This window comes from Delphinapterus leucas, chromosome 3 (assembly GCF_059928025.1).
Source record: "Delphinapterus leucas isolate spDelLeu-1000000601 "Yukka" chromosome 3, BTC_Dleu_Yukka2, whole genome shotgun sequence".
Lineage (NCBI taxonomy): Eukaryota > Metazoa > Chordata > Mammalia > Artiodactyla > Monodontidae > Delphinapterus > Delphinapterus leucas.
In genome coordinates, this window is record NC_143131.1 from 155,428,838 (window position 1) to 155,451,916 (window position 23,079).

Here is a 23,079-nt window from a genome sequence, read left to right on the forward strand (position 1 = left end):
CGGGCATGTAAGAGTAATGTTGGTTCCTGTAAAACGAAGGATGCCTGGACAGCCTGACAAACTAATTGATCCGTTCCCTCATAAACATCTGTATGCTCATAACTAATAGCCTTTACACATCCAGTTTCCAGATGCAATGGGCTAAGACAGACAGGATAGGTACTAAACCAGTTAGTATAATTTACATATTGATTTGTTTTATATTCCCAATAAGAGGCCCATAAACAGTTATCATTGTAAAATACAGGAAACTGTGCTTCAGACCAAGATATGGGTTGTAATAGTGGAGGATCAGGTACATAGGCCCAGTAAGTTGCTGCATTAACAGAGGGAACACATGAAATGGTTGCCAACAGAACCAAAAATAAAGTTACAGGTGTAACAGGATTATTCTGTTGTTTCACTGACTCTTGAGCTCGTGAAACCAGTTGTTTAATTTGTCCCCAAGTTGGAACATCACTCCTTTGAGTCGTCCTGGCAAGTGGTCTCCTCTTCTTCTTCTTTTTCTGAATCAACACTGTCAAATTTTCCGGAGAGGTGCAGAGCTTCTTCATCTTCTGAACTAGGTGAGCTGTGGCGAGCCATCTATTTGCTTGACTAAGCGCTCAGGAAGCCAGCAAGGTCCAGGCGCTGATCTGGGATAAGATACACACGTGACCACGTCCCCAAATCAACACAGGATCAGGACCACGCCAAGTGCTGGTTAACGGATCTTTCCAGAGGACCTCCGGAGATTAAGAGGCCAATCTTGGCTCAGCCACAAACCTTCCCCCTGCAGAGCAGCCAAATTTGTCAACAGTGAGAACATTTAAAATAAACAGAGCATGATTTATAAGGTTACGTGGTGTTGTTCTAGGCAATTCCCCCCTTTTTATTTTTTCAATAGTTAGCTTTAAAGATCTATTTGCACGTTCTATAATACCTTGTCCTTGAGGGTTATATGGAATGCCTGTAATACGGGTAATTTTGTAATGAATTACAAAATGTTGCAAAAGCAGCGGGCCCATTATCTGTTTGAATAATTTTGGGAAGGTTCATGAAAACAAAACAGTGTAATAAATGAGTGATAACATGTTTAGTAGCTCCTCCGGTCTGTGCTGTAGCACAGAGGAAATCAGAGTAAGTATCGATAGTGACATGAACAAACTGTCATTTCCCAAAAGACGGGATATGAGTAACATCCATTTGCCATAAATGTCTAGGTAATAATCCACGAGGATTAACAACATAATGTGGAACAGGAAGGTGAGGTAAGCATTGTGGGCATTGCTTAACAATTTGTCGGGCGGCTTCACGAGTAAGGGAAGATTGTGTGTGTAATGTAGCCGTCGACTGACGGTGTAGAGCGTGCAACGGCTGTGCTGCTTGTGAAGCAGTCTGATCATAACTTACCGTAATATGAGGGTGTCCAGGACATGGACCATGAGTATCAACAGTATGAAGATAATGAATGCAGTACATTAGCCATTCTTGACAGCATGACGAACGGAAAGGAGGAGTACAGTAAATTGGGACATGTCCTGCTTTAGGGAAAAGAGATTGAGGAGGAGGAGTAACTTCAACTCTATTCTTGGGAGGAAAATGTACAGGATAAAGATCACGTTTACATCGAGTTAAAACATCTGCAGTCGCATTAAGTTTAGTCAATGGACCAGGCAAGTTAGAATGAGCACGGATATACAGACCTGCAACAGGACCATCGTGGGAACGAATAAGCTGTTGAAGCAAACGAAAAGAGGATGATAATTCAGGGTTATTAGTATGTCCTATGGTCGCAGTCTCCAGAAGAAATCATAAGCTAATGAGATATTTACTATCAGAAAACAAATTAAAAGATATAGAAGGCAAATGTTTAAAAGCCATAATGACAGCATACAGTTCAACACGTTGAGCTGAAGTCAAGGAAGTTTCTTTAATGAGGTTTGCTCCGTCGTCAATGATTACAGTAGCCACTCCTGAAGAAGAACCGTCCGTAAAAACCAAAGGTACATGAGGAACAGGCTGTTGCCTAATTATAGAAGGAAAGATATGAGTTAAGTTTGCTGAATTGGATCAATTTATCAGCAGGGTCATGGCATTCCAAGGTACCTGAAAATCCTGCAAGAGCAAGACCCCATTCATTACTATGTTGAAAAAGGCAATTTTGTTGACTAACTGAATAAGGGATAATAATTTGAGAAGGTTCTATACTTATAGGTTGTAAGCATCTAGTTCTACCTTGCATTATTAAATTACTAATAAGTTCATAATAAGGGTTAATAACTTTAGAGGGTGTAGTTTTCATATGAATCTATTCAATAATTCCAACAGTTTGCCATAAGACGGCAGTAGGCACATGAGGAGTTGGACAAATTATGAAGAAAATTGGAAGGTGAGTATGAATCCTAGTTAATTGTGTAGAACTGATAGATCTATTGACTATCTGTAAAGCTTGAAATCCTTCTGGAGTCATAGAGCGTGAAGAAGAAGGATCTGAGTCACCTTTAAGAACATCAAAGAAAGGCTGTAATTGAGCAGTAGTAAGTTTTAAGGAAGGCCTTAGCCAATTAATATCTCCAAGTAATTTTTGAAAATCATTTAATGTTTTTAAATTATCAACTCGAATTTGCAGTTTTTGAGGCCTAATAGTAGTCTTATCAATGTATTTTCCCAAATATAAAAATGGAGATTGTCTTTGAATTTTTTTTGAGGCAATGACCAAGCCAAATGATTGCAAGGACTGTTGTAAAAACTGAAAAGCAGTCTCTAATAAAGAAATATTATCAGTGGCTAAAAGTATATCATCCATATAATGTATGAGATATAACGATGGAAACCTTTTTCTCACAGGAGTCAAGGCCTGAGCCACATATTTTTGGCATAATGTAGGACTATTTGCCATGCCCTGAGGCAATACTTCCCATTGAAATCTCCTCATGGCTTCCTTAAAATTTAAGGAAGGCAAGCTAAAAGCAAAATGTTTTCTATCTTCAGGAAACAAAGGAATAGTGAAAAAACAATCTTTTAAATCTATAACTAAAAGATGATAATTGTGTGGTATGGCTGTTGGAGAGGGTAGGCCTGGTTGAAGAGCTCCCATTATTAGCATAGTTTTATTAACAGCTCTTAGATCCTGTAATAACCTATATTTTCCAGATTTTTTCTTGATAATAAAAATAGGAGTATTCCAAGGACTACTGGAAATTTCTAAATGCCCTAATTGTTCCAGTACTAATTGTTCTGCAGCTTCTAATTTCTCCTTTGTGAGGGGCCACTGGTCCACCCATACAGGGTCATCAGTCAGCCAAGTAATTGGATCAGCAGTGAGTGGAGGAGAATCCAAGGCTCCTAAGAAAAACCCAGACCTAGTCTATCATTTTTTATTATCACATCAATAGGATAGACAGTTCCTTGTTGATTTGTTCCCAGCCCTTTTGTGGGAAGAAATCCTTGATCCAACATCATATTAGAGACTTGAAAGTTTGGACTATAAAGTAATACTCCCATTTCTTTTAATATATCTCGGCCCCAGAGGTTTAAAGGCAGCCCAGGCAAAACATAAGGCTGGAAGTATCCTGAATGGCCCTCACTATCTTGCCATAATAAAAACTGACTACTTTGCATAGGAGAAGAGCTTTGTCCTATTACGTGAAGTTCTGTAATAGTAGGACTAATGGGCCAATGTTTAGGCCAGTGTATCTGCATCATAACAGAGACATCAGCTCCAGTGTCTAACAAACCTGAAAAAACCTTTCCATTAATGGTTCATTTCATTTCTGGACGTTCTTTCCCTATCTTCTGAATCCAGTAGGCAGCATTAGACGATCCAAAAGCCTTTGTTTCTCTCTTTTGATGTTGTCAAATTTGTCCATGAGGTACAAAGGGCAAAAGTAGCAATTGTGCAATTTTATCACCAGGAGAAATAGTTATTATATTTTTAATAGTTTGTGCCATGACTTTTATTTCTCCTTCGTAGTCAGAATCTGTGACTCCTGGCATAATAGTTAAACCTTTCATGGTGACACTACTTCTTCCCAATAATAGTCCCATCAAACCCTTGGGTAAAGGTCCACAGATGCCCGTAGAGAGGGCCTGAGGACCCATTTCAGGAGTTAATACATATCGGGCGGAGGTACTGAGCTCCAGTCCTGCGCTTCCTGGTGTTGCTCTGGAGAGCGAGGATATTGTATGTTTTTGTTTTTGGTTAATGTCTGATTGATAATTTGAGGAGGATACACAGACATTGCCCTTATTATTTGTTGGGGCCGGGGAAGGCCCCGGGAGGAGTTCCCCGACAGTGGTGGCCCATCCTTGTGGGCCACTGAGCAACCATCTTGTGCCCAATGTTTTCCCCTGTTGCATTTAGGGCATAAACCAGGGATTTTCTGACCATCTGGAGGTTTTTGAGTAGGGAAGGAAGGACTAGGGTTAGAATTAAAAGATCTACATTCTCTAGCAAAATGACCTGCCTTTCCGCATTTAAAACAAGTCTTTGTTTTCTTTTGACTGTTTTTAAACCCCACTTTAGTTAATGCTGCAGCCACAGCAGCACCCTGTATGTAAGTAGGCCCAATGTCTGCACAAAGGCGAATATAATCCTCCAATGTTCCCCGTTTTCTCCAAGGTCGAATCGCAGCCTGACATGCATTATTAGCATTCTCAAAAGCAAGCTGCTTAACTACAATTGTACCAGTGAGTCCGTCCACAATGAGTCTCCCCACCGCCTGTGACAATCTATCTACAAAATCAGCATATGGTTCATCAGGTCCCTGTCTAATTGTTGAAAGATCCTCAGTTTTGTGTGTAGAAGGTCATTTCCTCCAGGCTTGTAATGCCAAATGATTTATTTGAGGATAAGCAACAAAGGGATAAGTTAATTGATCTTGTAAAGAAAGATATTGTCCTTCCCCAATCAGCATATGATAATCAACTGGAATATTATGGGCAGCATTCTTTTCTGCTTGTTCAGCAGCCCGTTCATAAAAATCAAACTTCCATATTAAATAATCTCCACCATTTAAACAAGCTCGTGCAATAGACTTCCAATCGGCGGGGGGGAAGAGCTTCTCCTGTCAACCATAGCAGTAGTAGAAGGAGCAGTGGGCCCATATTGAGCACAGGCAGATTTTCAATCTTTCAAAACTTTAAAAGGGAGAGACTGATGCTCCTTAGTAGCTTGTTGAGGATTATTAGAATCAGGTCTTTCTATGACGGGACAACGGAAAATAGGATCTTCTCCTCGTTTTATTGCTCCTCGTACAGCGCGCTGCAAGGGACTGAGCATTTTTACAGATGTAGATTTTTGAGGAAGACAGTCCTTATTAACCTGCAGCTTTTTCACTGACTTATCTATCATAGCCATTAGAAAATCATCCTCAGGATATTTCTCTCTTTTATGTTTAAAAGCCTCATCTGTTAAGTCCAAATGTTCCTTTTCATCTAAAATATTTAAATTAATTAGCTCTTTCGGTTTAGGAAGTGGCGACACAGTAGCTGATAATACAGTCTCTCCTTCTGTCAGAGGCTTATGTTTTTCTGACTTTACATTCAAATCAACACTATCATGAGAAGAATCTACACATATTTTTATCAGAGTCCACAAACTATATGTAACAACAGGAGTATGAGTAGGCCCTCGAGACTCATAATAATTTTTTAAATCTTCTCCAACTTTCTGCCAGATTTCTATGTCAACAGAGCTGCCATCAGGAAACCAGGGAGATACACCATGGATATGCTGTAAAAATTCAGTCAACTGTGAGGTAGAAACTTTATTACCCCGAGCTTTAAGCATCGAAAGTAAAACCTGAGCAAATAATTCACACTCCTTTGAGCCCTTCTGCCCCATCTTATTTTACTTCTGACTATTGCCTTATGCCTCTATTAGTTTCACTTTTACTGGTGGCCACACATATTTTGCATAAGGGTTCTCTTACCTGCACTTTCTTTTTCTTTTAATTGCCTTCACGCTTCAGGTCCCTGTTCGAGTGCCACTTGCCGCGGACCAGCCGGAGAAAGAGGATCTCACCGCCCAGGGTCAGAAGGGAAGGGGTAAGGAACTGAAGTAGCACCGACGGATGGGGTCAGAAGGACCAAGACAACTGATGGTTGCAAGGCAAATTTTATTATGCTACAGTTGCAGATTATATAGACTAGAAATCGGAAGGTGGCCAGATGGTGGTTTACATTATCTACAGACTGTCTCGGCTCAAGGTTAAATTCCCTGGGAGAAAACCCATAAAACCAGAAGCATCAAAAATAACCTGCATGTGCAGGGGGGAGACAGCTTTGTTTGTCTCATTTTACATTCTTTCTGATCTCTGGGCCCTGGTGATTTATCTCCCATGGAATGGAACAAGGAGGGGAACAAGTAGGGACAGTCCCTTCGAGCAGCGGCCGCATGCCTGGCATGTCCTTACCTGCTCTCAAGGCTGACTGCTTCCCAAACATATGTTGCCTTGTTTAAGCCTCAAGCCCTCGATCCTTTGTTGAAATACAATAATTTCATTCCTATGGTTTTCAGTACCAAAAACTCAGCCTCCAGGAGGGCTAAAGTCTAATTTGTACTCCAAACCAAGTAGCAGTGCAGTTCGCTACTACTGAGGCTGAATCCATAAAGACTTCAAGACCACGTCCAGAAGACAAGTTATTATATATAATACCCTAGAAGGTCTGAAACATAATTATCATATACATAGCTGGTCCTTCAGAGCTTTTTACCTATAACATGTTTTTTGATGAAAGTTATTTAATGTACTGGAGATAACTGTGACTTACTGATCAAATATTTGAATACTTATACTTACCTGGGATTTCATTTCTGCTGAAAGAAAAAGGAAGGACAGGACCCACTAAAAAAAAAAACAAACTTTAGCAATGAAAGTAAAAATCTTAACACACACTATCACTTTTGGAAGCAGCATAGAGGGGCAGTCAACGGTAAAACACTGGTGAAATAGGTCAAAACTCTAGGCCAAAAATCCATTATTATTATCATCAGTGACAGTACCACAACTGTGCCCTTCAGAATTAATAATCGCTCCTAAGAAACTTCATTTGGCATCAGAAGATGTGTTTAAGAGAAACACTCTGGGAGGTTTTGAATCAGACTTGGTTTTTTGTTCGCCAAGTTACAGGAGAATTTTTAAAGTGGGGGGAAGGGAAGAAGGAAACGGACCAGGAAAAGAATTTAAGCCATCATCTATAAACCAACAAAGCACTGATAGTTCCAAACATTATGTCACAAACTAAAATGACTGATGTAGGCTCAAGTGGTTTATAAAACCTATAAAAAGACTACAGCAGCAAAGTCCCCATTTATCTGTAGAGTTCAGAAACTAAAACAAGGAATATTTTAGCTTAAAACCTTATCTCAAGAGAATCATATACACTTCACATGAATAAAAATACCTGAAACCAAACATTTTTAAAAGCTCCAATACCCAAAATATAAAGAAAAATATTAATCCAGAAGACTCAATCAATCCATGATAATCACAAAATGGCTGGGCAATCTCTATCTCCCTTCCACACTAACTATCCATCCCATGGAAGACCAAGGGAGATCAGACCTTCCAGACTTACCTTCCAGACCTTCCAGACACCTGGCTGCTGCAAAATTCTATGGAGACTCCTTGTGGAACAGCAGTTTCCCATCTCTTGTGTCTCTCCCTATCATGACCATGATCATGCAGGAAGCAAGTCTGGCTGTGCTATTTCTTATCATTGTCTGTCACCCATCTGCAACATGGTATTGTACGGATAAGGAAAAAGTAGTTCCCTTTCCCCCAGAAGGTTGAGGCTCAGGTACAGGGTAATTCTCCTGTGCACACAGTCATTATTTAGGCCGACTCAGTGACTTCAACAGGCTTAATCATGTGATCAGGTTTGTTGCCAGCTGCGTAATGCTCCCACATCTGTAGATAGAGCCGCTCTAGGTCCATTGTGTATCGTTTGGTGTTGAACAGAGGGCTAGATGTTCTCTGCTTCCAGACTTTGCCACGAATTTTCTTCAGGTATTCTAGATCAGTTCCCAGTTTCACAGCTATGTCTTCATATTCTTGACTATTTTTAGCAATAAGCTCAAGACAGCCTAAACAAGTGAGCTGGGAAGCTGCAACTCGGGAAGCAAGAGTCTCTCCTGGCATAGTCACCATGGGTGTCCCTGACCAAAGGACATCCATCCCTGTGGTGTGTCCGTTACAGAGTGGAGTGTCCAAGCAGACATCAGCCAGCTGGCCTCGCCGAACATGTTCCTCTTTAGGAGCAACAGGTGAAAAAATGATACGGTTCTGGGGAAGGCCCATATTTTGTGCGTACTGTTGAATATTAGGTTCTCCTACTGCTGGAAAACGCAACAGCCACAGTACACTATTGGGAACACGCTTCAGAATATTTGCCCACATCTGCAAAGTAGATGGGTCAATTTTATATAACTGATTGAAGTTACAGTACACAATGGCATCTTCCGGTAACCCGTACTGAGAACGTGTGGTTACAATAATGGTACGGGGAACCTCCTCTCCAGTGGCAGCCTTAATGTTGATCTGGGTAGTTGCCAGTCCATTGCTAAGACTGAATCCATTAATTGTTATCTGAATTTGTCCTCTGTTAATCATTTCAATAACTGCCTCTGCAGTAGTATTCATAGGAATGACAGGCATATTAAGAGCTGTATTACTGCTGTCTGCGGTGTCTCCTCCATCAGGACATTTCATCTTGACAATTTGCACATCTGGGAGACTATCAAGAAATGCTTTGAGGTCGATGCCATTCAGCACAATCCGATTGTCATAAATGTGCCCATTGGACTTAAAATCGATGACTGCTTTCTTCTTCAGGTGGGGGAACATATTGGCATGATCACCAATAAAGAAAGTATGGGGCATATAAGCCAGTTTCTCAGAATACTGCTCAGCAACTTCAGCAGGTGAAGTTTCCTGATCAGTGATGATATAATCCATGAAAAGCACGCCACTGGTCCCAGGGTAGCCCAGCCACATTGCCTGAATAGGAGCTGGCCTGAGAGCAAAGAGTTCATTTCGAGCACCCCTGGTATAACCATTCATATTTACAAGGATGTGTATACCATCTTGATGGATGCGATCAGCTGCTTTCCCATTGCATGGAATCTGAGAAAGATCAATGAAATGATGGGCTTCTGCCATCACCTTCGCTCGGAAGTTTGTGCCATCATCTGGGCTCAGGGCATAACAGAAGACCTCAAATTTATCAGGATTGTGCGTGCCTGGAATAGACTGCATAAGATGAGAAGTAGGGTGATTCCCAAAGTCAGAACTCACGTATCCTACACGCAGTCGACCATCACTGAGCTTCAAGTCTTTTGGATGTTCGTACGGTGGTTTATGAAGGACACTGATCTCATCCAAGCAGAGGTTCCCATGGCTCTCAGCAATAGCCTTCCTGAAGCCATGAGAAAGAGGATACAGCATACTATGATGAGGCTGCACAGAAGGCAACCTATTCTTCTCCAGCTGGTCAGCCACAATGCTGACCAACTTCTTCATTCGCTCATCATAGTCTGTCCAATCACAGACAATCTGCAGGCAATGAGCCAAATCACAATAAGCGTCAGGAAAGTCAGGTTCAAGCTTCAGAGCAGTGCGATAAGAAGCAATTGCTTCTGGAATATTCCCTGAATACTTGTGAATGGAAGCCAGATTGCTGTGGGCATCCGCAAGTGCAGGGTTAATCTGAATGGCACGAGTATAACACTGCAAGGCTCCCTGAACATCCTGCATCTCCTTTAGAGTGTTTCCCATGTTACAGTAGGCGTCAGCAAAGGTAGGACTGATTCGAACAGCCTCCTTATAATGCATCAGAGCTTCCTGCAGTTTTCCCTGCTGCTCCAATACACTTGCTAAATTTGAATGGGCAACAGCAAACTCTGGGAAGACTTCTAATGCTTTACGATACAAGCGAACTGCCTCTTCAATGTTTCCCTGGTCTCCTTTGATATTGGCCAGGTTATTCAGAGAGTCTGCATGGGTGGGGCACAGCCGCAGAGCTGTATTATAACAATCTTCTGCTTCGGCAACACGGCCCTTCTCTTCCAGAGCGTTGGCTAGGTTGCAGTAAGCATCAGGGAAATGTGGTTGCAATTCAATAGCTCGCCTGTAGGTGTCTATTGCCAGATCCATCAGGCCTTGCTCATAGTATACACAAGCCAGGTTGGCACGTACCACTGCATGATTTGGGCTCAAGCTTAGGGCACAAAGGTAAGCTGCCACAGCTCTGTCAAAAATCCGTGCCTCTTTCAAGACATTTCCTAAATTGATATAAGCATCCAGAAAATTGGGGTCAAGGGTGACAGCCTTTTCAAAGTGATGAATTGCAAGCCAAATCTCCCCTTGTGCATTGAAAACACAGCCAAGATTACTCCAAGCTACTGCAAAGTTCGGTTGCGTCTCCACTGCTTTCAAATAACATGCCTTGGCTCCTTCCAAGCGACCCAGGGCTTTGAGCAGGTTCCCCAGGTCACTGCGAACACAGTACAAATCAGGATTGCACTGAAGAGCAGAGACGTAAGCTTGTACTGCCCCTTGCATGTCGCCTGCTGCTACCAAAGCGGCTGCCAGGTTAACATAACCGTCGATGAAATCTGGCTTGAGATGCAATGCATGCCGGTAATGCTCCATTGCTTCCTGCAACTGCCCTCTTTCCTTGTACACATTCCCCAAATTCGAATAGGCTTCTGCCAGAAGAGGGTTCTGTTTAATTGCCAGAGTACTAAAGTGGGCAGATCTGTCCAGCCTTCGACACTGGAAGTGTAGAGATGAAAGTAATAAAAGTACTCCAGTATTGTCAGGCTCTTGTCTCCACAGCTGCATGCAGCGTCTCTCAGCTGCCTCAAAATCTCCTGCCTGATATTCTCGATGTGCCAACTCAGCTAACCCTTGGAAGGAAAGCATACGTTTCGTTGGTTCTGTGCTGTCGGCCACGTTGCCCACAGAAGACGCCATCTGGAGCTTCTGGAGAGAGTGAGAAAAGGGGGTAATTGAGTCCCGCTGCCGCCACTACTGGCAAGAATGTTTCCAGAGGTAGCAAATACGAGGGCAGCAGCCGTACCACTGCTTTGGCAGGCTTAAGCGGCGGCAACAGTTACAGGCACCGAACCTTAGGAACTCTGGTTGGCCATCTACCTCTCACGCTCTTGAAATCTTAATTCTTAACCCTGCCCTCTTCCACCATTTTTCTCCTAATCAGGGAATAAAAATTACCTATACACTTGCCTTAGAAGAAATCAAAAGTCAGTAGTCCAAACACTTTTTAAATTTTTGTTTTCTGTCCAGTTGGAAAGGAAATACATGATTGACTTTACTTCATCATTCATGTAGTCAATGTGGAAAACATTAGGGCCGTGTATTTCAATACAGTAAGATCAGAAAATTTTAAATTGGCCTTCCCAAACCACTAATAAGTAACCAACGTTGTATATAATGCTCAAATCTTAGAGACTGAGTTTGATATTTTAAAAGTTCTGAAAGGATTAGCTAATTTCTCCTCATCATATTTCTCATGCCTCAAACCCGAGTATTACTTTTTTAAAAATAAATCTATTTATCTTTATTTATTTTTATTTTGGCTGCGTTGGGTCTTCAATGCTGCGTGCAGACTTTCTCTAGTTGCGGCGAGCGGGGGCTACTCTTTGTTGCGGTGCCCGGGCTTCTCATCACAGCAGCTTCTATTGTTGTTCCACAACTCTATGGGTTCCTTTTTAGGTCCTATGAAGAACCCTAGGAATTAGTTCATGGAATTATAAGTTTTTGCAAACTTGTCAAAAGTGAGATATTTTAACTTCCATCAGGTAAGACCAGCGTCTCTTTCTTTGCCAATTTTCCTTCTATCATATTCCGCTATGTTGGATCATATTGGAATGGCCACAGGCTTTTTTGAAATCTGGCTAAGGAGATTTTCTTTTTTCTGTGGTACGCGGGCCTCTCACTGTTGTGGCCTCTCCCGTTGTGGAGCACAGGCTCTGGACGCACAGGCTCAGCGGCCATGGCTCACGGGCCTAGCCGCTCCGCGGCATGTGGGATCTTCCCGGACCGGGACACGAACCCGTGTCCCCTGCGTCGGCAGGTGGACTCTCAACCGCTGCGCCACCAGGGAAGCCCTAAGGAGATGTTTTAAGTGAGGCTATTATGTGATTTTCAGACACCGCCGTATGTAATTGACTATATACTATCCCATTACAGGAATAACTTCCAGTACTCATACTGACTACTCTACTGACTTAACCTAGCACAAGACACAGAAGCATAAGGACAAAAACCACCTTACAATATAGCCATGTCTTGCACTTCACAGCTCTCAAAGCATGTGCGTTTGAAGAAGAAAAAAACAACTGAAAAGTACAAAACCAGAAGCTATTCTGTGGAAAATTATTTCAATCATCAGGCATGTGAAAGATAAGTCAAAGATTCAGCTCTCATCAATGTTTAGTCAAAACGGAAATTTTCTTCTGTCAGGAATATACTCCAGGGGCTTCCCCGATGGCGCAGTGGTTAAGAAGCCACCTGCCAATGCAGGGGACAAGGGTTCGAGCCCTGGTCCGGGAAGATCCCACATGCCACGGAGCAACTAAGCCGGTGTGCCACAACTACGGAACCTGCGCTCTAGAGCCCGTGAGCCACGACTATTGAGCCTGCGAGCCACAACTACTGAAGCCTCCGTGCCTAGCACCCGTGCTCTGCAACAAGAGAAGCCACCGCAGTGAGAAGCCTGTGCACCGCAACGAAGAGTGGCCCCCAGTCCCTGCAAGTAGAGAAAGCCTGCGCACAGCAACGAAGACCCAACACAGCCAAAAATAAATAAATAAATGAATATACTCCATCAACAATGTGTGTAATGGAATGGTGTATTTTATCAGAATCCCTGTAATGCACAGACCTATAGCAGTACTGAAATCAGTAATGCATTTATAATAGTAAATACTTATGAGGAAGTAATCCATAGAGGTTTTCTCAAAGTTAACAATGAAAATTAATGTGACATTATCAATAATAAATTGTGAAGCTGAAATAAACTTTTCTAAACTATTCATAACTAGAAGCAAATTCTAATCAACCATGTTACAAGAAACCTATGTCTAAAAACTGCAAAGTTTATTTCTTAAAATTTTATTTCGAAAATACATAAACTGTCGTATGAGGAGGCAGTTAAAGAATATATAGCTAAAAGAGTGGGGGAAAAGTTTTATAGAGACACACCTGGCAGTAGTTAATTTTTAAATGTCATTTTTCTAGATTTTGTGACACCTATAGTATTGATATTTGAAAGCATTTAAAAAATTGTAATTTGAAGATTTGCTACTTCCAGGTAGAATAAAATATTTTGAAGCAAAACAACGTTTCCACTGAGAAAAACAAAAAAAGCCAAATGAAATAGCCAGCATTCAATCAAAAAGTTCTAGACAAACCAAGAGATAGAATCATATGGCTAAAATTCTAAGAAAAGAACAGATAATACAAAAATATTTATATAAGATATTGTGTACCTTTATCAGGAAAAGTCTTTATCAAGAAAAGACTTCAAAATCATCAGAATTAATATTATATTTTATTTATTTGTATGTTATATTTACATATAGATATTTATATATTTATATAAAGAACTTAAAGATAAAGCCCTAGTTAAGGCAGTGACAATAGCAGTAGCAGTGGGAGTGAAAAGAAATGGTTATATTCAAGCATATTTTGTCAGGAAAAGTCCAAGATCAAATGTCTGACTGCATACATGGGATGGATAGACGGAGTGGGAAAAATCAAAGTTAACTATAGAGGTTCTAGTGAAGATGGGGTTGCCGTCGCCCAACCCAAGGGGCTGCGATCATCCCCAAAGTCTAGGAGACTCAAAGGGAAGGTCATGGTCAGAGGCAAAGTTAATTGGTGGGAAAATAAGACTCCCAGTCTCTCCATCTCCTTATACCAGTTTTTTTTTTAAACATCTTCATTGGAGTATAATTGCTTTACAATGGTGTGTTAGTTTCTGCTTTATAACAAAGTAAATCAGTTATACATATGTCCCCATATCTCCTCCCTCTTGCATCTCCCTCCCTCCCACCCTCCCTATCCCACCCCTCTAGGTGGTCACAAAGCACCGAGAGCATCTCCCTGTGCTATGCGGCTGCTTCCCACTAGCTATCTCTTCCTTATACCAGTTTTGTTTTTCTGCTCATATACGTAGCAGCATTTCATTCAAGGGGAAAGTCATTGATCTGACTGGTCAAATTAAACAACATAGTTCAAGGCACATTTACAGTGGTTAGTTCCTCCACAATTTAGAAAGTCACATTCACAATTTCCCTCTTCCTATGCCGCGGAACACATTGGCCATTCCTCCAAAGTTTCCACTCCACAGAGTGGACCAGAGATGACGTTAGCCCAGAACTGAGAGCTTGGCATGAGATGGTGTCAGCCCCACGTAGAGCTCTGGCATAAGTTATAACCCAACCCAGGTCTACAGAGAGCTCTGCATGGAATCCTGGGAGTAAACTCAGCCATAATAATGTGATTCTGTTTTTCATTTGCTTTTCTTCCTTGCTTCACTTTCCCTGGCCACTCTGACAAACAAACTTTCAGGCATTCCTGGGCCACTCACTAACTTTATTCCATTTAATGTCATCCAGATTCCCAAGAAAATTACTAACTATAAGGAGGGAAATTTGGAACATGGTGAGTTTTAGATGCCTGAAATATACAGGTCATTGAATCCAGTTAAGTAGCAAATTATCTGGATCTCAAACATGCCAGTAGAATAGCAGACTAAGCTCAATTTAATGTACTCTTACTGGAGACACATGTAAATTCTGGGTCAATTTTGAACAAGTTAAAAGCACCTAGCTGAGACTAAAAGAAAGAAAGGAACACCTGCATGTTTCAGAAAGTAACAGAGAAATTAAATCCAGAGAAAGAAGAGCGGACTGATGTCTGTGGGTTCCGTTCCTTAGTATAGGCCTTATGTAAATAGGGGCTGGAGCTAGAAATCTAACATTACCTTGAGGCCAGGAATTTAGACTCAGGATGGAACAATACTGAGAAGTTGGTACAGATATCCTACAGAAATTTCATGAGGAACTGCTTAGTCCATTAAGAGGGCCAAGGGCGGTGGTGAGGAAGATTGATATCTCTTGAAAACCTTCAGCTACAGAAAACATCAACACCTCTGAAAAGTAGGCCTGTCCTTCCCAGCGTTGTGATGGCCAGGTTGTCACTAACCTGTAAGGCCCTGTATGAATCAGAAACTGCAAGGAGAGTAATTCAAAGAAAAACAGATGCAGGATGGGTGTGGCAATAAATCCTAGGACCCTATCAGAAACAAAATTAAAACCACTCTAAAGGGAAATTTTAACAAACCAGAGCAGAGAGTATCCTAACCAGAACAGAATAATAATTCTGAGGAAGTTACTTTAGTTATTTAAGTAATATTCAATGCATTTCCATGGCCAGGCCCTTTTGAAGAATTCTAAAACATATACGAACAATTCGTTTACATCTTATATATCCGACCATCCAGAGCAAAATTCACTTAAGTACTGTACTGGTGGAAATTGGGCAGCACTATGGAGACAATAAAAAGGTGTTTACCATCAAAAAACATCAAGGTAAGAAAGAGAATGTCTAATTTTTAATTATCCTGTGGTTTATTGAAATCTTTTGGAAACCCAAAATAGAGAAAACCTAGGAGGCAATGAAGACTTAAATCTTTAGAGATTTATCAACTCATCTATAAAAGCTTTATTAATCTCTTCTTTTAATATCATTCCTGAGAGGTATAAATGTGTCCAGTGATAGGGTTGAAGAAGCCTGAGAGAATTTCAATTGTTTACTATTCTTGGTCAGCTATTAAGACCTTTCAGGAGCATCTTGATTTTCATGGCATCATCCAACAAAAAGCAGGATATCTTACAGAAAGTCCTGGTCCACTTTTTGGCTTGCTTTTGTGTTTATGTTTTTGGTTTTCTCACATTGGGCGGTACATTAGGCTACCTATTGCACACTCCCTCATTCATGCATGCATTCATTCATTCAAACAATATTTACTGAGTTGAGATATTTAATTAACACCCAATAAATGATGTTTAGATGAATGAATGCGCTTTTTATCAAAGTAAGTGTAAGTACTGAGAAAAATTACAGAATGTACGATCCCAGCCCCACAAAAGCGTATAATTGTGTTGAGGATATAACACATGCTGGTGAAATAACTAATATATCATATTGGACAGCTTCTAAGTTCAAAAATGAGTTTTTATAAATAATCAGAGCCTAAGGAGGACAAAGAAGGGACAGTTCATTATGGGTTGAATCTATCAATAAATGTACATTTCAGATGAGATTTGAGATTGACCTTAAAGAAAGAAGAGGACTTAGATATATGAACAGAGAACAAAAAAGGCATGGTGATAGCATGTGCATAGATAGTGTGGCCAATATTTACGTTCTTCATTAAAGACAGTCAGAGATAACCCAAATGTAACTGTTTCCATGGGTCCATTCTCAGTATCCAAACAAAACGGCAAATCCTATCTTAGTAAAACTAATGAAAAACACAGTCTTTAACAAAGACATTGTGAAGGAAAGGGGGAGAGAAAGGCTTGCATCCCACACCACACAACAAAACTTATTTAATTATTTGTTTCATTTTCTCCCTCTGAAAATTTCCTCTCCCTCTCTCTGTACGTCTCTCTTCTCCCACATCTGGCCACACTCTACCAGCCACCTTTCCAGATCTTTCCACAACTCTCCATCCTAGTTTCATTATGCCACAAGTTGAACATCTCACAGGTCTCCAGGATGCATCCTCATCACTTATTCCACAAAGACAAACAAAGGACACTTCTCAGGATCACGTTTCTTGGAAGGAAGAGGTCACGAGGAGTGATTATAAATAATATAAGGTGGAGAGCAGTGACTTAAAATACCATTTTTTCCTCTTAGAATGTGAATGCAGGGAACTTTGGGAAACTAGAACATCTAGAAAGGATTCATTGATAATTATTTATTTTCAATGAATAAAATAAAATGTAATAATACGGCTAAACTCTGACAGTTTAACCTTTTCAAAAGTTGCTTTCACACACCTTCACTATTGGGATGTTTGATAAACACATCTTTCTTCTTTCTTTGCAGATACTGGCACCAAACTTTCAAACAATAAGAACCTTCCCGTAAGTCCCTTGCCAGGCAAGATTAAGGTATAACAATCCAAACAGATTTTTGAAGAAGATAACTGGTTGAAAGCACAGGAAAAGAGCTGGGTTTCTCTTTTTTCAACAGTCACATAATGAGTAATGTGGCAACTGGTTTACAAAGTCTCTCTCCATGAGGGGCTAAGGTTAAGATTAGAACTTCTGAGGCCAGAAGAGCAAAATAACTACAACAACCCACATATTTTCAAGAGCCGCCCTTTGGATGTGAGGGATTGATTTTTCCCAGGCTTTTTTCAGCAACCCAACTGGTGTCTTTAGTAAATGACATAAGAGAATACAGTGTGGCCAAGAAGGCTTAGATTGCCTTAGCCCCAAGTCAGATATTCTCAAGTGACTGTCCACTCAAATTAAAAAGAGAGATTTACAAGAGGAAACTGGATACAACTGAGTGTACTTTTATTTCAACCCTTTACCTGAATGTTTTGTTTTGTTTTCAGTTCTCCACTGAAGTTGCCTACATTAATATATTTTTAAGAGCATTTCCTTAAGTTGAAGTATTCATTCAGTATATTCATTTACTATAATTGAGAAAAGCCAAATGACTTAGGCAAATTCATTTCTATATTGCCACAGCAGTGTATTGTGAACTAAATGACACCTGGCAGTTCTTTCCTCAGATACTAACTCAATTAGAAGGCAGAACAAGGATACCTACCCATTCAGGGAAGGAAAGGTCACTTAGCCTCTGTAGCTGTCTTAGGTCTCTTATCATCACAGTAACAAACTGAAGACTAAAAACCATACGATCACCTCAATAGATGCAGAAAAAGCTTTTGAAAAAATTCAATATCCATTCATGGTAAAAACTCTCCAGAAAGTGGGCATAGAGGGAACATACCTCAACATAATAAAGGCCATATATGACAAGCCCATAGCTAACATACTCAATGGTGAAAAGCTGAAAGCATTTCCCCTAAGATCAGGAACAAGACAAGGATGCCCACTCTCACTTTTATTGAACAGAGTTTTGGAAGTCCTAGCCACAGCAATCAGACAAGAACAAATAAATAAAAGGACTCCAAAATGGAAAGGAAAAAGTAAAACGGTCACTGTTTGCAGATGGCATGATACATAGAAAATCTGAAAGACACCATCAAAAACCTATTCGAGCTCAAACATGAACTTGGCAAATTTGCAGGATACAATAGATTTCTATATATAAATTTTGTATTTCTATACACTCACAGTGAACTATCAGAAAGAGAAATTAAGGAAACAATCCCATTTACAATCGCACAAAAATGAATAAAATACATAAGAATAAACCTGCCTAAGGAGGTAAAAGACCTGTACCCAGGAAACTATATGACACTCATAAAAGAAATGAAAGATGACACAAACAGCTGGAAAGATATACCATGGTCACGGATTGGAAGAATTAATATTGTTAAAATGACCATCATACCCAAGGAAATCTACGGATTCAATGCAGTCTGTATCAACATATCAAGGGCATTTTCCACAGACCTAGAACAAATAATTTTCAAGTTTGTATGGAAACACAAAAGATGCTGAATAGCTAAAACAGTCTTGAGAAAGAAGAACACAACTGGAGGAATCATGCTCCCTGGCTTCAGACTGTGCTACAAACCTACAGTAATCAAAACAGTATGGCACCGGCACAAAAACATCCATCACTGGAACAGAATAGAGAGCCCAGAAAGAAACCCATGCACTTATGGTCAATGAATCTATGACAAAGGAGGCAAGAATATGCAATGGAGAAAAGTCTGGGCTTCCTTAGGGATGGTTTCATCAATTAATTTGTTTTCTTAAATGGACCATACTTTTCCATGTCTTTGTATACCTTGTGAGTTTTTTGGTTGAACATTTGGCTTTCAAATATTATAATGTGGTGTCTATGGAAATCAGATTCTCCCACTTTCCCAGGGTTTTCTGGGCTTTTGATTGTTGAAGGCTGTAGTAGTCTGTTTGTTTAGGGACCTTTCCAAACTAGCTTTGCAATGACTGTAATGACTTTGACTTTCCAAAATAGCTTTGCAATGACTCCTTATCGTATGTAGGCACTGAAGTCTCTGTCCCTTTAGTTCATGTTTAGCTAATGTTTTGACAGAGATGTCCTTGAATTCCTGCACCTAAGACAAACAAAAACAAATATACACAAGCACATCCACATGCACACTCAAAACCACACACCTCTCCCCATTGTGCAGATTGCTGGATCACTCCTTCAACATTTAGCTGACCTGCACTGAGTTCAGGGCTCAGCCCATGGTGAAAGCTTAGAGACTCCTCTGGTGTTTTCAGAACACGCATCTTATCTTGAGTATGCATGCGGCTTTCCTAATTTCTCTGGACACATGTGTACTTTTTGTATGTTCTAAGTTCCCAAAGAATCTCCCCCAACTTTTGCTCCTGCATCTTATGTGGTCTATTGTATTTCAATGCACAGTCTTCTGCCCCAGCCATCTGTGCTTTGTTAGTTCACCTTGCACTTTTTTTCAGCAATGACCGCTGCTTTTCCAGACTGTGTTCCAGGTTAGCTAAGACAGAGATAAGCATCTTGTGTCAGTCCTTCAGGTAGCTCCCAGACAGGTTACAACAGATACACATAATAATCTGAGAGTACGGTCTCTTCTGCTCCCTCCTGAAGCAGGATTGAGGGTCCCATACTACGAATGGTCTGCCGCTACTTTAAGACTATCACTGCATTAAGACTCCACCACTTTAAGACCATCTCTACACTAACAGTGGATGGGGCAAGGGCAAGTAAAAATGCCACAAAGCTTTCCTGCCATTTTCCAATTGCCTCTTCCCTGGTTCAGTATGTGTGTGGTTGCTGTAAATCTTTGGCTGATTTCAGGACTAAGAGAAACTCAAGGAACCCCACAACAAGAAACAGTATAATCAAACTCTCAGATGCCAAAAGACAGAGAAAGAATCTTTTCTCCCAAAGGAGAAAGAAAAAACAAATTTGTTACAAAGCAGGGATCCTCAAAAAGATTCATAGCTAATTTTCTATCTGAAACCACGGAAGCAAGAGGCCAGACATATTTAAAGTGCTGAAAGAAAGAAACTGTCCACCAAGAATTCTATATTTGGCCAAAATGGTTTCAAAACTTAGGGAGAAATTAACACATTCCCAGATGAACAAAGGCTGAGGGCGTTTGTTTTACAACTTCCTAACACTGCCCTATGACAAATGCTAAATTGAACCTTCAGGTTGAAATGAAAGGACACTAGACAGCAACTCGAAGCTGTATAAAGAAATAGAAGTCTCCAGTAAAGATAAATACATGGGCAGATACTAAAGCCAGTATTGCGCTACTGGCTTGTAACCCTACTTTTTATTTCTTACATGATTGAAAAAACAAATGCATAAAATAATTATAAGTCCATGTTATTGGGCTCACAAAGTATAAAGGTGTAATTTGTGACAACAATAATGTAAAGAGGAGGAATGGAACTGTAGAGGAACAGAGTTTCTGTGTGCTATTGAAGTTGGTTTCAATTCAAATGATATTGGTTGAACTTTAGAAGGGTAAATGTAATCTTCTTGATAACCACAAAGAAAATATCAATAGACTATATGCAAAAAGAAATGAAAAAGGGATCAAGAGTTCACTACAAGAAAATCGGCAAACCACAGAAGAAGTCAGTAATGGAGTAAATAAGCGGCAAAAAATGCATAAGACATACAGAAAACAACCAGGAAACAGAATTAAGTTCTTCCTCATCAGTAATTTCTGAAAAAGTAAGTGGATTAAGCTCTCCAATAAACATGTACATATTGGCCAATGGACTTTAAAAACAACCATAATCCAAGTATATGCTGTCCGCAAAAAACTCACTTGATTACAAGAGACACAAGTTGGTTGAAAGTTAAAGCATAGAATAAAATATCCCATGCAAATAGTAACAAAAAGAAAGAAAGAGAGAGAGAGAAAAAGAAAGGAAGGAAGGAAGGAAGGAAGGAAGGAAGGAAGGAAGGAAGGAAGGAAGATAGATCTGGGATGGCTACGTTAATATCACACAAAATAAACTTTAAATCAAAAACTATCACAAGAGGAAAAGGAGGCCACTATATGTTGATAACAAGTTCAATCTATCAAGAAGATATAACAACTATAAACATATATGTACCAAACATCCTCCAAATATGTGAAGCAGACATTGACAGAATTGAAGGAAGAAATAGATAGTTCTAAAATAATAGTTGGAGATCAATACCTTGCTTTCAATAATGGATAACACATCTAGACAGAAGATCAGTAGAGAGGTAGGGGGACTGAATAACACATTTAATCAACTAAACCTAACAGCCATATATAGATCACTCCACTCAACAACAGCAGAATACACATTTTTATCAAGTACACATGGAACATTCTCCAGGAAAGACCATATGTTACGCCACAATACAAGTACCAATACATTTTTAAGAAACTGAAATCATACAAAGTATCTTCTTTAATCACAGTGAAAGGAAGGTAGAAATCAATAACAGAACCATTGGTAGCCATTTCCCATCATGCCTGCCACACATGATATAAAGCAATGAAGGGAAAAACATAATTGACCATTTAGAAAAGTGGGAAAGAGGACATATCATTGACACAGAGTGTGTGCTGTTTCCCGTCGTCAGGGATAGAAATAAATTAGCATCAATTATTCATTAGTGTGTTAATTTCTTGGTCAATCATTGGGCAGCCAGTGTTTCTGCCTGATGGGAAGATTTCCTATACTCAGTGTTGAGTGCAGACAACCTTGAAAGGGACATTTAAAAGGATTATACTGTGATGGGCTTAGCAGTACCCTTCCTCCTATGCCAGTATTTAGGCTGGGGTATTTCCATGCAGTGTGTACAATCGTAGGCCCCAGGTCACCAGAATTTAGTTGGATTCGTTTTGTTAATACATTCCTTCAGTACTTTGTCTTTTATTTGACTGTTGCACTTACTTCATTCTTTATTATCACTGCGAAACAACTTTGTTTCCTGTTCAGATGCCAAAAAGTGGGTATCAATACCTCCTGAGTTTTACACATCACAGATCTGTTTTACATATCAGAGACAGAGACAGCAACTATTTCCAATGACTTTGAGACATACTTTGAACATGTGATTAACATGTTGAGTGTTGAAATGTGTGTCGAGCTCATTATACTTGCTCTAAAAGGTTTCAAACTGCAAAGATTTAAAAATCTTTATGTTTGAATAGTTTTCCTGTGCTGTCCCTTTGTGTCAGACTGTTAATGTGCAGTCTGGCACCTTCAAATAACGTGGCTTTGTAACCAATTATTTACATGTTGTTTTATTCACAATCTTTTTTTTAAAAATAAATTTATTTATTATTTATTTTTGGCTGTGTTAGGTCTTTGTTGCTGCACATGGGCTTTCTCCAGTTGGGGCGAGTGGGGGCTACTCTACATTGTGGTATGCGGGCTCCTCATTGCTGTGGCTTCTCTCGTTGCAGAGCACGGGCTCTAGGCGCTGGGGTTTCAGTAGTTGTGGCACGCGGGCTTCAGTAGTTGTGGCTCATTGGCCCTAGAGCACAGGCTCAGTAGTTGTGGCGCACGGGCTTAGTTGCTCCGCGGCATGTGGGATCCTCCCAGACCAGGGCTCGAACCCATGTCCCCTGAACTGGCAGGCGGATTCCCAACCACTGTGCCACCAGGGAAGTCCCCACACAGAGAATCTTAAGGTCAAAACATACAACTCGATTAACTACACGTCCTCCCGTTCACATTTCCCTCATCTTTTCTTCATCTTCTGTCTATGTTTCCTTGGCCCTGTTTATATTAAGTGCTTTTGCCATTGTATTTGATTGTCTGTATTCCGCTGAGATACCACAATGCTTTATGAGACACGGTAGGATATAAATGCATTTAAGTTTTATATATATATA

At 40.3% G+C, this 23,079-nt stretch overlaps 2 pseudogenes; one reads left to right on the forward strand and one right to left on the reverse strand.

The window, feature by feature from the left end:
• Positions 1-23,079, forward strand: part of LOC149749827 (UDP-N-acetylglucosamine--peptide N-acetylglucosaminyltransferase 110 kDa subunit pseudogene) — a 175,927-nt pseudogene that overhangs the window by 80,284 nt on the left and 72,564 nt on the right.
• Positions 7,527-13,199, reverse strand: LOC149749831 (UDP-N-acetylglucosamine--peptide N-acetylglucosaminyltransferase 110 kDa subunit pseudogene; annotated as a pseudogene).